Consider the following 16,525-nt stretch of genomic DNA (forward strand, 5'->3'; position numbering starts at 1 on the left):
AGCGCTGCAGCTTGGTATAGCATAAGCAGCACGCACACTATCTCGTGTAATTTGAAGTGCAATTTTGAGTGTTGGTAGAAAGAGGAACTCACAATACGGGGTATCACTCATCCCACTTGTATTTGCCGGTTGAATCCGAGAGAAAAAGAGAGTGTTAATAAAAAGAAAACACGAAGGGTACATGATCTCTTGTTATCAGAGTAATGACAGCATTCACGACTATGGATGGGTTGATAAAAAAGTACCTTTGACATTCAAATTATATCAAAGTTTGTGGCGATAATCATTTCAGTACTAGAGAACAAATATGAGTCCAATAAAAGTCTAGCTGACCTGTTTTCCGATATGGAGAAATGAACTTTAAACTAAGCCATCATCTTTAGCTCTAAATTTAAAATCTTCAGTTAAAAAATTGCATGTTTCGTTTATAAAATAATGAAAATTAGTAGTGGGAGTAAGGGAGCAAGGTATGAAATATACTACTGCGTTTATAAACCAAATGGTGCAGTGCCGTTTTTAATTTTCTTTAGGAGCGTGGGGTGGTGGCTTCATAATCTTCAAAGTTAGTCGTGTAGCCATGCATGATTTATGCGTGTTTGTATGAGGTGCTGTTTTCGTAAGAACCCACTCGATTTTATGATTATTACGAAGCGGCCGTTGTTTGTCTGTGGGGTGGCTTCTTTTTCATTTCTTCCTCTTGCCCTCTTATTCTGTACAAATTTGGTCAAGCATCAAAAACGATGAAAAACAACAACAACATTCTGAACAGTAGTTTGGAAGATCACTTCGATTGTAGTTGATAATAATAGTAGTGTTTTAGTGATCATTAGGTAGTTTGCTGCCGGAGACAGAGTAGTCGACAATACATTCAAAACGTATCGTATCGTAAACTTTATTCTTTGTTATAGTTTTTATTTTACGACCATGTCCTTGGTAATATAGTTCTCTACAACGATAAGTTTAAATTAAAATTGTATTGGAGTCCGAGAGTATCTCTATTTTTCGTAACAAGAAAAATAAATTCTGGCGATTTGCGATTCCGAATATCGGAACATGGGGAAATATATTCGAAAAGTTGAAACTTTTATCACCAAACAATATTTTGTTACAAAAATTTTATTTTTGCAATGAAAAAATACTTCTTACCCCAAAATCTGTTGATTTCGTTTGTATCAAGTACAGTTCTTTTCTGGTTTCATGTCATATATATGTTGCATTTTGTGGTTTCGTAGTAACAAGTAATATGCAAAGCCTATGATCCTATTAATATCTCTCCAAAATTTTTTGAAATAAAGACCAGTATTAAGTTGGCATTATCTAAACTTTTTTCAATTGTTGCTTTGGATCATTTCCCACCAAGCTATAGCAAAATTTGCCAAAAAAAGTTATAATGTTGTGTTAAAGTTATCCTCTTGTTGTATTATTGTTAGTATATTAATGTTAGAAATAAGAGAATTGTTTTGAGTAGTATTTAAAATGTTGATTTAAGTAACTGTATAAGGCCTTTGTAAGGCTTAGTTACATATGAAAATAAAATAAATTAAAATTAAAAAAAAATGTTATCATGCTTTACAGATTTATTTAAAATCTCTGTAACTTTTTTGTTTATGAATATCTTTATAATGGTTATCAGAAATGTGCATCATAGGGGTGTACGAAGCGAAATAAAAAAATTAAAAATCAAATTTGACGTCGGAGTCAAAAATGACCAATGCACGAAATATAGCCCCTGATCAACCACGAACAACGATATGCGTTTCTTTTCGATCGGACTTCAAATGACGACACAGCACAATAAATTGTATTTCGGGGGGTTGTAGGATGCACGGAAAAAAAGTTTTGGTGTTTCGAAATTGTCTTCGAATATGCTACAAAACTGGGGGGTGACCGCATCAACTTTTTTTCCTTTAGGCCGTGACCCTATCTAGTCCATAGTTCTATTCTCCGTTTGGACATATGGTAAAATTTTAAAAATGTATAAAATATTGCAGTGCTAATAACTAAATAAATCATGATGAACGAAAGCCTATAGCTCCATTGATCGCAAAGCATCCATTGAAAGCGCCTTATGTTACATTAGATGATATTCCTGTGTCATTTTTACAATTTTTTGCCAGGAATGCGACGGCGTAAGAAAAACTTTTCAGATTTGAAGGCATTTTCATGTACAAACTGTATATACAATTCTTTGGAATTTCATTAAAATTAATTTGAAAAAAAAAAAACACACCATATATCGTTGTAGTCGCTTGTCAGAGAAGTTGGCGTGGGATCGCAAACCACCACCAACCACGATCACGATCGCATATAACCATCAAACATACCTACTTTTTGTATATAGGTATGCATATACTTACACATATAAATACATAAACGCTCTATGTGATTTTGTTCGTTTTCGTTCGAATTGGTTCCATGGGGGAAACCAAGGGCGAAGTAGGTAAATGGGAAGAAGGAGTATATGATAGACATATAAAGGAAATGTCTGAATGTATGTCATATTCATATATTGGGGCTTGCAATAATAGAACTCTTTTGAGTGGGTTACATGAATTTGAATCCTTAAACATAATCAGAATTCTCAGCCCTTTAAATGATTTCCTTCGAAATGACAATCATCTAAAAGGGTGGTACACTTTACTGAGGAGAGATAAAACGTGAACTTGAATTTTTGGTGTTAGGTTGAAACTGGGATTGAACGGGGTATGCTAACCATTGCAACACGGCGGATCCCTCGCATTAATACAAACTATTAACAAATATTTAGGTTTAGAGCAAGCCCTGTGGACTATAGGTTCTACTTGTGGTCGGTATTAAAGTGCATTAAAGATTTCCCATTTTTAATTATCTCTTATGGTATTGTTGGGAAAAAACACCCTTGTTGTCGAATTGGTTTATATATACTAGGGAGGATCGACCGTGTGAATCTAAAAGAATGTTTTGGAGATTCATGTAAAATAACGGCAATGTGTATCTAATTTTGACGTTATTGATATACAACCAGAGATGTCAATCTTTTATATGAAATACCGTTAAAGTTGAAAAATAAAATATAGGTGTCTGAACTTGAGAATGAAGCGGACCCGTTTTGGTCGGCGGCGTCTGACACTCATTTATCGGCGATGGCGGGCTTGACGGCTGAGACGACACATATTTGTCATTTCATTGCCGGTCAAATATATGTTACATTGTGGGCGGAGCGTCTATGAACAGCCTATGAGCATTAGCGTAGCTAGACAATTTTCCTAGGGGGGGCTATAGCCCCTTTATAGACGGAACTTATAGGTTCAAGTAATGTTTTATTTCATAAAATTGAATAAAAAAATAGACATCAAAATAACTCGACAATCAATTTATAATAAAGCAACTAAAAGTACCCTACGGGAAATTGGTGCAAATTGCCACTGACGGACCTATCACAGAACTGGTACCTGTGCTCCAGTTAGTTGCAATTTTCACATTTAGTGAAATAAAATTATTAGAATAACCTTTTGTTCGACATATTTCAAATGTTTTTGTTTTCATTTCGGGTTCGATTAGGAGCCCAAATTGAAAGAGATTTCTAAGAGTTTGTACGAGACTGGTTCCTGAGGACCTGTTTATGGGTTGCTCCTGCTAAATTGTCCCTCGACGTGTCCTTTGGGATGAGTCCAAGACGCGTCCTAAAATGTAAGTTTACTCCGTCAATGACAAACCCATGTTAAAGTGGACGGTCCCTTACATACGTTTCGATCAGAACTGGGACTGGTCCATACACACCAGGGACTAGTCCTGTACCAGTTCTGTGGTTGATCCATTTCCCGTAGGGTAGTTCCACACTTTTCCCAGCAAAAAATTGGGAGTTCTAAAGGCACAGCTTTAAAAGCACTTCCAAAAATGTCCTCACAAAGAAGTTAACTATTTTAACTACACAGGAAGTTTTTTTACTTCATTTTTTTATATTTTAATGCGTAATTTTTTGTTTTCTTTTTTCAAATAGTTTAAAAAAAGAGTAAGAATAAATAAAATGGTACAAATTATTCAAACTTTGTCACAAAAATGCTAAGTCCATTATAGAAAAATCGATAATATTTGAAAAAAACGTTTCAAACAAGCGTTAGAATGCATTAAAAATCATAAAAAGTATAAAAATTATTTATTTGGGAAAATATCACAAAATTTTTAATTCACATTCAAAACACTGAATTCAGATCACACCTTAAGAAGTGATGCAAATTCATTGCAACGGTTGTTGAAACGGTGGACATTCGTTCTATGACAAGTTCATATTACATTCATCGCTTCTCCGCTAATTTTGTACCACTTCCAGACCCAAAAAGAACATTTTCACTTCTTTTTTGGCGACGCTTTTTTTGCAGCATTATTAAGATATTAATTTATGAAAGAATAGTTTTAATATCAATTACTATTTTTTATTCAACTAAATCATAAGTTCAACCACAGCTTTATTTCATAAATATCAGACTTCTACCACAACCCAAGTAATTCGATTGTGCATGAAAGTCTTTAGTGAAACTTTGTGCGTTGTACGAGTATAAATAGGTTTTCAAATTCTGGGGGGGGGGCTAAAATTTTTCTGGGGGGGTCTAAGCCCCCTCCCCAGAGGCCTTCCTACGCTTATGCCTATGAGACGACATAAAATAATGAAGCCGACCCATTTTTGTCGGTTGACGATCAAGGAGAAACCGCTATGCAATTAATCGTACAACCATTCTTAAAAATTAATTTTCATTTTATTCATACCTGTTGTGCATGATTTTTGCTTAAGTTTTTATAGAATCGTTGTATTATATTAAATTGGGTGAAAGATGCAAATTTTTATGCGCTTTTTTTGATTAGCTGCTATATTTCATCGGAGATTAGCCTACTTAATCGATAGCGGCGTCGATTGATCAAAAATCACTGGCGGTTTCATTCCCTGAACAAGAACATAGAATTTGTACAACAAATCTATGTTCTCGAATCGACTCACCCCAATTCATAAATATATGTGTATGTAATTCACATCACCTACACCATCTTCGATCATTCATTTTATCCAACACCAACTTTATCCTCCTGCATGAACCATTATGAGTAATCACATACTTGGAAGTGATTTTTGCGAGAAAGGGGAACAGAGAGTAAGATGAAGAGCAGGCAGAGAACAACAAAATTGTATTGAAAGTGCAACAATGATATGAGGGCTATGGGCTAAAATGACCAACTCAGCCAAAAGAAGAAGGTCAATTTTGAAAATGTAAAACAAGTTTTCAATGGAAATTACATAGAAAAAAGTGATTTTGTGAGGTGTTGTTGGTGATCATGGGTGCTGGTTATTGTGGTGGTCAACGGCATCAACGATAATGGATACCACCACCGGAGGAAGTCTCAAGGATTTCATCATTTTTTCTTAAAGTGTTAAGTTTGCCTTTTTGTTATCATTATTATGGTTTCATGTGGATGAGTTAATAGGCCACAGCGTTATGTTACATTACGGGATTATTGGAATATCAAATTGTATGGCTTGGAAGGCAACAACCACAATTGTAGGTATAGTAATCAAAGTTTTTTCTGCATTAAATTAAGATATTACAAAATATCAATACAAATAGCAGACGGTTATACAAGATATACCGTCCCGATCCGTATAACAGAAATACCTCAATTTTGCAATAGATAAAACAATGCTGTTCAAAACATTTGCAACCACATTCACTGTTAAAAATAAACCGTAATTATAATGAAAATAACAATATTAGAACCAAAATGTTAATGCAATGTTGTTGCTTACTATGTCAATTTTAAAGATTCAAGGAAATAACGGAACTAACGTTCAAGATTTTTTGATAATTTATATATAAAAAAATAGAGTTTTCGCATGCTCAAAACATTTGCAACTAAAGCTGAGTACTACGTTCAGTTTTCAAGCTGAAAACCAGCTTGTTTTCACGGCCACTTTTTTAAATCAATTAAATTATAAATATAAAATGGTTCACAATCAATTCCTTAGATCTTTTCCATTCATTATTTCACAAGACTTTATATATAATCGTCTTCACACAGATTTTTGTACTTTTAATTTACTGTTTTGGTGAAACATACGAACATAGTACTCACCTTAATATTAAGTGTCACATAATGTTAATAGTTGATACTAAAGCCATGCCGTTTGATTACTTCTGCGCAACTTTTTGCCATTGGTTAGAATTAAATGGTCAATGATAACCTATGGTTCAGGTTCAAATAGATTTCGTAAGCCTTTTGCTTACGAAATCTTTCGTACCAATTTTTCGGTTTACATCTTTCCAAAAGTTTGTTTTATGACTTTTACTTCAGGCGACTGAACAAGCTAGTCAAGCACCCGTAATTTTTCATCGGAAATCCATTGTTTTACCACGTTACACGTGTACTAGAGGTCATGATCGCGCTGAATATTCCATGCAGACGGCATTTCCCGGAATGCTTACGGCAATATCACGTGGGGCAAAATGTTTTTGTAGACTTCATAATTCCCTTGACTCTATAAATCGGGCCCATAACTTGTCCAGAAAAATACCTCCAGACCACAATATTGGCCCCACCATGATTGACGTAATTTTTTGCATTTCTTGGATTAAGGCTTTCCTGGCAGCCTTCGTTTTGGTGCATCCACTGTTTATAACTCGAGACGCAGTTGGCTTTGGCACATTGTACTCTTCCGAAATTCATTTTTGTGATACCTCAACTTTAAAATCATCGATATTTTGTTTTTTGTTATGTTGATTATGCTTATTGCCGGTAATTTTATCGAATTAGACAAAAAGAAATAGGGCATTAAGGCCTATGGCGATCAGTTTATGGCCAAATTAAGCAATGAACTTAACGATATGCCTACAATGCCATTTTTGTACATTTAAACCATTTTCTTATAGGTCCTTAACTAACTATTTCAGGTAAAAAATACAAAAAATAATGTCCTTAAAGAAGAAAATATTACAGGGTGATAGGTAGTTGCAAATGTTTTGAACAGGTCGAATCATACGATTCTTTACCTTTCGTGAAATATCAATTGTTAATAACAGCCCATTCATTTTCCCAATTAGAATTTGGAAATAACACTCCATAAAGATTATTTTTTAAGTGGAAGCGAAACAATAAAGAGATATACCTAGATTAGGTTCATGGTAGGCCTAGTTGCAAATGTTTTGAATAGCAATTCTACCTTTTTTGTAGAATTTACTAAAAATGTTTTTTTTATAATATATTATATATATTTTTTTATTATATTTTTTTTATTTATATTTTTTTGCGCTATTGATCTTATAGAAGTTTTGCCATTTTCATGAATAATGGAGAAACTCCGTATAATTATATAAAATAATAATAGAATAAAACAACAAAAAAATGTAAAAAATCTCATTTCTTTTTAGTCATATGGCAAAAATAATTTAGAAAATTAATGTATTTAACAAACGCCTCCATTTTAGTTTACTCTCAAACACATCGCATAATCATTGGCTCCAAATTGAAATTTCATAAGCTATAAATGTACATACACATACATGTAACTGGGATTTCCATATCTCAAATTCATCCTTTCCTTAATAGCACCATTCTATATTCATTCTAATCATCCATCTTATAGTCGCTTTTGATTCACATATGAGGCGAGACTTTTGGAGAGTTTTAAAATGCTAATATTCCAAAATTGTCTATGGTATTACTGATGGGTTTGCTCAACGAATATTAAGATTCTTAATTTTCTTTGTATTGCAGATCAATTTTGTACCTAATTAAAACATTAGGTACAAAAGTAAGATTTTTTTTGTAACAATCAAAAAATTGTGTATTGTGCATAATTTGGACATTTGAGCGAAATCGTTTTAATTGTACATATATAAGTGTGTAATGTCTATTCCAATGCTCTCTAATAGCGCCATGTTTTATACACATCCGAATTTTATTAAAGCTTCTCGATAAATTTCATCAAAATCATCTATCCATCCAACTAAAACTCTAGTATTTCAATAACAATTTGTCCATATTTTGTTTGTTTGTAAGAGAGCAATATTTAACCAACCAAAGCCACCCACAAAATTCCATCCCCTGTCTCAGCCATCTATAAGTTTAATTCAATACTATAATAACTCAATATTAAAAATCTTTGGAAAAATCCCTGAAAAAGTATATTTAAAATGTAATCGAACGTAATTAAAAGAAATTTAAGGACGAACTTGTTATTTGCAACAGTCTTATTACGCTATATTCCACTATCATTGTTTAGTGTATATATTTTTAGATAATACGTTATTGAAACAATTTCATTCGTATGCTAGCGAAACAAAAATGTTTCTACACAAATTGGTGAAACAATAGAGACTGCTGCCACTTCATAGAAATAGAAATGATGGGGAAATGCAACAGAGTGTAAACATGCCGAGGTGGGAGGACAATTTCATATAACTAAAGAGCGAGAGTTCGAGGAATGAGAGAGAGAGCACAGTGCCAAAGAGAATAGCATTGACAAAAGGATAGAGAGATAGTTGACTTTCGGGGAAAGGACTTACATGTTTTCCTACGAGAGACCGAGAGGGGAGAGATTTAGTATGAGGCCACACAATTCATCATAGCCCACACTTGAAATACACAGGATTTTTAGTGCATAGGAATTGTTACGTTTGCTTGACTGCTTTGTTTTGTGTTTCTACGTAAATTGTTATAGACACACAAAAATAAATGTATGCTTTAATTTGTGAACGACAGCGGCAGCAACAAAAAACAAATCCTTCCATAACCATCCATATAGGCAGTCAACCACCCACCCTTAACATCATATACTTCGAATGAATGGATGATTTTGTAGGAACTCTTATTGAAATCAAATGGAATTTCCACAGACAGCTCTTAGACATTTAGAGTGTGAGGGACGAATGCATAGTTTGGGGGGCAGATATGTAGGCGAGTAGGTGGCTCAAAGCGCCTGCTCCTAAAAAATTGAAAATGTTTGTACATCCAAAAAGTGGGTGGGTGTGGAGCAAATATGACCGTTGTGTATACCCAAGACTGGCAGATGGGGCGATTTTATTGCAAAAAGTTGCACTTCCAAGCAACAACAATGCTAATAAAGGGGAAAAGAGGGGGAGTATTACTCACTCTCAAGCCAGAGTGATATAATGATTAATTATTATATTTGGCAACCCTACTAAAGTTAAGTACCAAATGTCATATAAACGAAATAAACACAATATCACTTCTTGTGCAAATCTCAAAGTGAGCGGATGTTTTTCATTTATGATAATTTGGCGACGAGTAAAGAAGAGAACACCACAAGTGTAGAGAAAAAGTGGATTTTGTTTTTACCGTTAGTTATTCACAAGAAAGTCGTAATATATATATTTTGTTTTTGAAACCATGGTGAACGAGAATGGAAGTGCTGTTGTATCCTTTTTTAATTTCGAGCCATTTGATAATAAAAGAACATCATGGTCAAGATGGGTGAAGCGGTTTCAAACAGCACTATCACTTTATGGATGTGATTCTTCCAAGCATCAAATGTTGTTGTTGCACTTCATTGGCCCCGAAACGTATAATATACTGTGTGACAAATTAACTCCTACGTTGCCGGAGAGTAAATCATTTGAAGCCATAGTAAAAGTGTTACAAGATCATTTTGACCCAAAGCCAAATGAGTTATTGGAAAATTTCCGATTCAATATGAGGAAGCAGAAAGAGGGTGAAAAGGTGTCGGATTTTGTGATGGAATTGCAGAGGTTGGCAGCGAATTGCAATTTTGGTGATCATCTGGAGAAGGCCTTGAGGAATCAATTGGTGTTTGGTTTGTTGGATAAAAAGGTTCAGAGCAGGCTGTTGGAGAAAAAAGGGCTGACTTTTGCTGAAGCAATGGATATGGTGATGGCGAGCGAGATGGCAGAGACGGGTGGAAATGAATTGCAGTGTAAGGTGGAGAAGATGAGCGTGAACAAAATGGCGGTCAAGTCGACTAAAGAAGGAAGGTATAAGAAAAGAGTAAGTCGTTATGAAGCAAAAACCTGTTTTCGCTGTGGGGACAACAGACACATGGCCGATCAATGCAAATTTAAAGACGCCGTATGTCATTTGTGCAAAAAGAAAGGGCACATTAAGAAGGTATGCTATAAAGGCAAAAATAAAGTGAATATGATAAACGACAGTGAAGAAGAGAAAACAGTAGAAGAAATTCTGCACATTGCAGAAATACAGAGCCCAACAAAATTACGTAAGAAAATTGTGGTGCCTTTAAAGGTCAATAATCACTTGATTGATTTCGAGATGGACACGGGTGCTCCTGTTTCCATAATGAATTTAAACGACGCAAAGAATTATTTCTCAAAAATTACAGTCGAACCATCAGATATACAACTAACAAGCTATTGTGGCACGAAACTAAAATGTGTAGGTTTCATTCGAGTGAACATAGCTCAATGTCATAACAAGAAATTGAAGTTGTACATCGTCAAGTCGGATCGGAAGCCATTGATGGGTCGAGATTGGTTGCGTCAAATAAAGCTAAATTTGGACGAAATAATTAAAGGCGATGAGGGTAGAGAAGTTGTTAATTCAATACAAACCGAGAACGAATCAAAAATTAAAAAATTGCTTGAAAAGTATCCTGTAGTGGTTTCAAAATCAGTTGGCAAAATAAAAGAACTTCAAGCCCGTTTATATTTGAAGCCAGACGTAACACCAAAATTTGTGAAGGCTAGAAGGGTACCATTTCCACTGATGGAAGCTGTTGAAAAACAATTGGATGAGCATGTTGCTGATGGCTTATTTGAAAAAGTCGAGAAAAGCGAATGGGCTACCCCTGTGGTTATTGTGCCAAAAAAGAATGGGGCGGTAAGAATATGCGGCGACTACAAAGTAACCCTTAACCCGGCTTTAGTAGTAGATGAGTATCCTCTTCCTACGATTGAGGAACTTTTCAGCAAGATGGCTGGAGGGAAAAAATTTTCTAAAATTGATTTGACGAAGGCGTACTTACAACTGGAAATTCATCCAAAGGACAGACATTTGTTAACATTAAACACACATAAAGGTCTATACCAACCGACTCGGATGATGTATGGCATAGCCAGTGCACCTGCAAAATTTCAAAGGTTAATGGAACAAATTCTGAGCGACATTCCTGGCGTTTCAGTTTTCTTAGACGATATCAAGATTACGGCTCCAGACGACCAAACCCACCTGTACAGACTAGAAGAAGTTTTAAAAAGATTCTGTAAGTACAACATGCGAATAAATATTGATAAGTCGGAATTCTTGCAAAACGAAATTGTTTACTGTGGGTATGTGATAAATAAATCGGGCATTAAGCGCATGGAAAGTAAAATACAAGCAATACAACAAATGAAAATGCCATCGAACAAAGACGAAGTTCGTGCTTTTCTAGGCCTTATTAATTACTACGGTAGATTCGTAAAAAACCTCGCCGATATTGCATATCCATTAAACCGGCTATTGCAAAATGAGGTACAATTTTGTTTTGATAAAGAGTGTGAAGCAGCGGTTAATGAAATTAAAAGGCAAATGCAGTCCGATACGGTTCTAACCCATTACGACCCAAGGTTACCAATAACATTAGCTGTCGACGCTAGCCCTACAGGTGTGGGCGCAGTACTTAGTCACATTTGCGAAGATGGTTCTGAAAAACCCATACAATTCGCGTCACAGACCCTTAGTAGAACACAGCAAAAGTATTCCCAAATAGATAGAGAGGCGTACGCTATAATTTTTGGTGTCCGCAAATTTTATAATTATTTATTTGGTAAGAAATTTACTCTAATTACAGACAATAGAGCCATATCGCAAATTTTCTCACCAAAGAAAGGACTACCAGTATATTCAGCAACAAGAATGCAACATTATGCCATATTTTTAGAGCAGTTCAATTATGATATCCAATGCAAGAGGTCAAAAGAAAATTCAAATGCAGATGCTATGTCACGTTTGCCAACACCTGAAAGCGACGAGTTCATTGATGAAGTCCATGTTGTGGAAGAAGAGATTATTGATAATTTACCTGTTACAGCTGAGGAACTAAGGTATGCAACAAAGATGGATTCAGAGGTAAAAACTTTGTTAAATTGCTTGCAGTATGGTCGCGAGTGTAATAGTAAAGACCGTTTTGGAATCACTCAAACGGAATTTTCTTTGAATAATGGCTGCATTTTACGCGGCATTAGGGTGTACATACCAAAAAAGTTGAGAGAACGTGTCTTAGATGAATTACATACAGCACATTTCGGTATATCACGTATGAAAAGTTTAGCAAGAGCCTATGTATGGTGGAACCAAATGGACAACGACATTGAGAATTTAGTGGCTAAATGCGAATCGTGTCAATTAGTACGCCCGGATCCAAAAAAGGTTGAAACGCATTGTTGGGCCAGGCCGAGCAAGCCATTCGAGCGTGTTCATGCAGACTATGCAGGACCTTTCATGGGAAAATACTTGTTCATACTTATAGATTCATTTACAAAATGGCCAGAAATTCATATTGTTCCCAATATAACAACGGAGACAACAATCCAAAAATGTCGGGAAATATTTGCCCAATTTGGTATTCCGAATATATTTGTGAGCGACCATGGAACGCAATTTGTATCCAATGATTTTAAGAGGTTTCTCAAAGAGAATGGTATCGAGCACAAGCTAGGCGCACCCTACCATCCAGCAACTAATGGCCAAGCCGAACGGTATGTACAAACGTTTAAAAACAAATTATTAGCATCGAAGTGCAGCCCAAGCTCAATGAGCAAAGAATTGGCAAAAATATTATTTTCTTACCGGCGAGCTATCCATCCTGTTACTGGAAAATCACCAGCGATGTTGATGTTTGGTAGACAGATTAAATCCCGACTTGATTTATTGTTACCAAAAAATGGTGCCCAGATATATAACCCAAATACAAATGTCAAATATTTTTCAGTTGGTGATAGAGTTTCAGTGCGAGACTATCTGTCTCTTAGCAAATGGAAATTTGGAGAGGTGAAGGAGAGGCTTGGGAAGCTCCATTATAACATTAAATTGGACGATGGAAGAGTATGGAAGCGACACGTGGACCAAATACGGAAAGTAGGCGTTAATAAGAACACTATTAGAAGCGAATCGGAAAGGAAATCTTTTGTAAGTCAACAAGAAATAATCATTTCAAGTAAGCAACAACATCTAGGAATTCCACGAGCTGTGTTACAAGAATCCCTACCACCAGCAAACTTAAATGAAGACCCATCTAAGACTGTCTCAGAAGCAACTCAACTTTCAACTCCTAATAATGCTCTTAGACGCTCTGAAAGACAACGAAAAGTACCAGCACGATTTTTGGATTATTAATTTAAAACAAAAATTATCTATTTTTCATATCATAAACTACCATATATATGCACAGATATTTTATATGAAAGGGAAATGAATTTTCATGTATAAGTACACATCATATATATATATATTTAACAAAAAATTATGTATATATCAAACTCTTTTAAGGGGGGGAAAATGATATAATGATTAATTATTATATTTGGCAACCCTACTAAAGTTAAGTACCAAATGTCATATAAACGAAATAAACACAATATCACTTCTTGTGCAAATCTCAAAGTGAGCGGATGTTTTTCATTTATGATACAGAGTATAGAAAAACTATTGTGAAAAATCAATAAAATTTTTTGAAGTATCCAGAAATTAACAAATAAATGTCCTTCTTCCCCGAATAAAAAAAGAAACTACGAAATGCATTTCCCCACCCAGTAAAACTATTTGACTCACCTTTTTTAAATACATTTTTGATGTTTTTTTTTTTTCTATATAATTCTAAGCTCTTGATAGAAAATGTTACACTTTTCACTTCAACTTGGATATATACAGAAGCTTATTGTTTTTTTTTGCATATGTAGTTTGAATCCTTTCTATTGTATAAAGCGACTGATTTCCTTTTTGGACACTTGGGCTTAACATAAAAATTCAATTGAATTTTAGAAATGCAATTCTGTTACACTCTTTTTTATTTCAGTCAGCCAGTTAGTCTACACTTGTTTCTAGTTTCACATCTTGATTTGAATTTTCACTTCCCGCGACGCGTTTTGCTTTCCTACCCTCCTAGGCAAAGATTCTGGGAAAATTCCAACAACAAAATGGGAAAAATCACCGACTTGCATTTAAATGTAGTTATTGATGATGTTGTTGTTGTTTTTGCTATTACTGCTACTATCGCAGGCTCTTCGTGTATGCCCGTCCGTCTATTCCAATTGCCAATTCACTAATAAATTCTGCGTAACGTTAAAAATATATAAATTGTTGTATCCTTGTCGCAAGTGTTTCAAAAATGTGTTTATTTGTTTGTAAATATTTTGCTCTGTGCGCTGGCGTCATAACAAAAACATTACTCAAACTCCTCGACGAGAGTGTATTTTTCGTCGTTCGGCCAGCCAGCCAGCCAAATCAAACAAAACAACCCCACTCTCTCTCTCTGTATGTGTGGGTGGGGGGTATATGGTGGAGCCAAATCAAATGTCATTTCTATAATGAATTGTTGTTGACTTGAGAGCGATTCTTTTTGTTCTCTCTCCCCACTAAAAAATGCTCTAATCGATTTGTAATTCAATTGAAAAATACATACGCAAAGAACACGTATAACGGATGATTTAAGGTGTTTGTGTATTATACAGGTATTCTCAATGCATTCATGACCCTATATTGAACATTGCAAATGAAATTATCCTAATTTCTTAATATTGACATATTTGAAAATTGAAGGGTATCATTAAAAAAAGATTTATCAAATTTCCAAGAATCATATATGGAATTTACCGTTAAAAACGACTGAATCGACATATTAGAATGCAGTGTTGCCAATTTGGTGCTTTTAGCACCAAATTTAGTGCTTTTTGATTTCTAAAAAGCACCAAATTGCCTTTTTGGTGCCTTTTCAAAAAAAGCACCAACTTGGTGCTTTCTGGCATTTTCATTTAGTGCTTTTGGTGCTTTTTTTAGTTTGAACAGTATTAAGTTTAATTGATACAAAAATTTATTTATTTATTTATTGCCAAATATAGAATTTGATTGTTATGAAGTTGGTATTGATTATTTTTTAATTAATATTGTTATTTAGGGTATTCTGTAGGAAAGTCGAGCGATGAGTGTCGAATTTTCGAATTTGGTAAAGATGTCATTAAAAACGTTTGTATTAAATTCACAAATGCACGCACAACTGAAATAAGACTCCTTCCATATATTAATATTTTGAAAGTTGAAAAACATCACTGATCAAAATGAATTGGACGAAAGCATTAAAACTGATCAAAGTGTATACTTGAATAGCGGTTCATAATGGTGAGTACTAAGTTCGAGTTTTGCCGCTAAAGTGAAAACTATATCAGTAAAAAAGGCATAAAATTATGAATATTTGCTGCAAATTTTATTATAACTTGATGTGGAATAACCAAAAGCAAATTTTCACAAAGTTTGTATTCCTTAAAATGAATTATTAAAGAAATTGTAATTGTTAAAAAATGACTATTTTAGCAGCTAAACTCGATCTTAATACCCACCTTAACTTCTTAAAATTCAATTCACAAAAGTTCTATAATAGGTACATCTTCGGAAGTTTTTTTTTTTTTTTTTTTTTTTTTTTTTTTTTTTTTTTTAGTAGAGCATTTAATTTTCGATTTTGTGTTGGAAGGTGGTATGTTAGAATTTATAATATATTTTTGGTGCTTTTTGGCCTTGGGGAGTTGGCAACACTGTTAGAATGGGTATTAATAAATATAGGCATAGTTTTTTTTTATCATACAATGTCGCACAACTATGTTTTATTCGATTTCAAATTTTTTTGTAGCCGATTCTTTTTAAATGGTTTACAATATTTTATGACAAAAAATATAAAATTTTTGATATTCTTTAAATAAACTTCATATTTCTGGTTTTAAGTTGCAATTAAAACAATAATGGAAAAGCAACAATAACAAAACAACATTTAAATAATCATTTAAACAAATATTTTACACTTTTATATATTAAATTTCATACTATGAACCACTGAATCTATTTTTTAATTTGTCTTATATTAATTCGTTTTATTAACTTCGTATTGGTTAAACTATGCTGCAATTCTGGAGCACCTCCAATTCCTCGTTTTGTCCATGGTTTGATTAATTTAAATTTAATATTTTAATATTTTATAAAACGTCTTCCGCTACGGTTATTTCAGTTCAAATTATATTATCCTACTTCAAAAGCGTTCCATCGTCCCCCTCACCATATCACTGAAGATAATCGACACCTTTTGGCCGATGATTGTCGTCAGCGGTGTAAGTTGTGTGATTGGAGCGCTTTTATTGTACCGGCGTTTCTTTCCGAACATTGAAGTTTTTTTGACGGCGTGAAAACCCGAGACCACGAAGAAAGAGTCCTCTGTCGTTGATATTATGCATTAGCTTAAACGACTTTAATTGCTGCCAAATACAACACCCAGGTGTGGTTATCGAAGACACAATCCATAGGAAATTGAGTTAAAATAAGAGCCTAA

The 16,525-nt window shown here is 34.3% G+C and overlaps 1 protein-coding gene across 1 annotated transcript in view; it reads right to left on the minus strand.

The window, feature by feature from the left end:
- chn (zinc finger transcriptional factor charlatan) overlaps positions 1 to 14,251 on the minus strand; it is a 31,192-nt gene extending 16,941 nt beyond the window's left edge. The window contains exon 1 of the mRNA XM_075309234.1: positions 13,768 to 14,251. The gene's annotated coding sequence lies outside the window, so the exon portion shown is untranslated. The remainder of the gene's footprint in view (positions 1 to 13,767) is intronic.
- Between the last annotated feature and the right edge of the window lie 2,274 nt (positions 14,252 to 16,525).

Source organism: Haematobia irritans, chromosome 5 (assembly GCF_050003625.1).
Source record: "Haematobia irritans isolate KBUSLIRL chromosome 5, ASM5000362v1, whole genome shotgun sequence".
Lineage (NCBI taxonomy): Eukaryota > Metazoa > Arthropoda > Insecta > Diptera > Muscidae > Haematobia > Haematobia irritans.